Raw genomic sequence first — 1,703 nt, 5'->3', positions numbered from 1 at the left:
AAACAGATAATTTCATTGCAGTATCATGGCAATGAGATTGGAGACATTTTGAACGTGCTGAAGACACTTGACATGCACATCCCTGTTTTATTTGTTTATTGCCATTGGAAAGGGAACTCAGTGACATATTGCCATATTGAAATGAACGGCCCACCATTAGCAAAAAAACAATGTGATATTCTTTTACTGGTATGTGAGTTTAGTGGTATCCTTTTGGATGTACAATGTCTAGTCTTTAAATGATACTTCAGGACCTCAATATTTCACATATTTCATTCTAAAGGTAGAAATGTGTATCAGCTTCTCCTCCAGTCTTTATCCATTACCTCCATTGGAATATTTTGAGAAACAGTTAAGAATCTGTAGTAAAATAAATAATTCAAAAGTAGAAATTAATGTATCATCACTCCTACATCAAAACTCTCCAGCAAAATGAGTACTGTGCTGTCAGTGAAAGAAAAAGGACCTGTGACCTGAAAGGACTACTTTGGTGGTGGGAATTTTTGACAGTGATTGCAGGATCAGTTCTAGCCCACACTATGCCATCATGTTCACTCTTCCCAGTTTCTATTAATCTGACTGACATAACTTCATTTCAGTTCATTTGCAGAAAAGTGACTGAAAAATCCTGTCTAGGAATATGTCTAGCCTTGGGTCCCAGAGTGACTTGACAGTACTAGTAGGATATGTAGTGATGAGGATTCATCTAGAATCAGATGCTCTGCCATTTTATTTTTCCCCACAAAACACAAGTGGTGAATGTATATTCAGGACAGCACTGCTTACAGAACTCATCTCAGCTATGGGATATACTGGAAGGAATTTTATCCTTCATCCCCCCCATTCTCCAGAAAAGAGCTCTTGTTGTCATAAGACAAAGTCTTCTAGGATGTGGTTCTTTCAACTGCTGATTTTGTATTAAATATCATTAAATAAATATTAAATATCATTGTGTCAGCAAGTGGGAGCATAATTCTCTGACATAAGGAGAGAGCTTATATTAGGCAGGAGGAAGATAAAGTTCTACACTCCTGACCAATGATGTTTGTGACAAGTGTCATGCTAACTTTGCCAAGCTCAGTCTTCAGCTGAACATAAAAATGCAGTGCATGAAAAGGTCTTCGAAAATGCTGCTTCCATGTCTTTACAGTTTCTGGGTCTACTAAGTCAGAACATTTCCTGACAGAACAGCAGGTTGAATTTCCATTTCTCAGTTCCTCTTTGCTCACACAGGACCAAAAATCCCTACTTTAAGCTTAAGTTACTTTGAGAAGAAGTAAAAATCCAAGAAGATGTATTCCCTTGGTTCCTCTGCATTCTTCATAAATAATTTCTGTGCCTTTTGATAATGCTATGCCCAAGCTATCTCTTCAGTTTGAAGTTGAAAGAAACATTTACTGTGTAGAAATTTTTAACTGGAACACAAATCAAAGCTCTTAGGCAAAGCCTTCTGTTTTATGATTAATAGTCCACTGGAAATGGAAATAAAGGCTATCAAAACAGTCTGTTGGAGATGGGTGAAAATGTAGTTCTCCTTTCATTCCAAATCCTTAAGATATACTATCTTTAACAGTCATGAAAAGTTACATGACAAACCTTACATTTTTCTCTTAGCAATTTTACACACGATGTGTGGCATGTTCTATCCTCTTCGTTTCAGAGAATTTTTGCACCTAAAGGGACTTAATCAATGCATATATGAC

The sequence above is a fragment of the Cyrtonyx montezumae genome, unplaced genomic scaffold, assembly GCF_038088225.1.
Source record: "Cyrtonyx montezumae isolate F1298 unplaced genomic scaffold, pur_monq_1.0 scaffold_10, whole genome shotgun sequence".
NCBI lineage: Eukaryota > Metazoa > Chordata > Aves > Galliformes > Odontophoridae > Cyrtonyx > Cyrtonyx montezumae.
The sequence above is the reverse complement of the archived record's forward strand: the minus strand, read 5'-3'. Positions refer to the sequence as shown.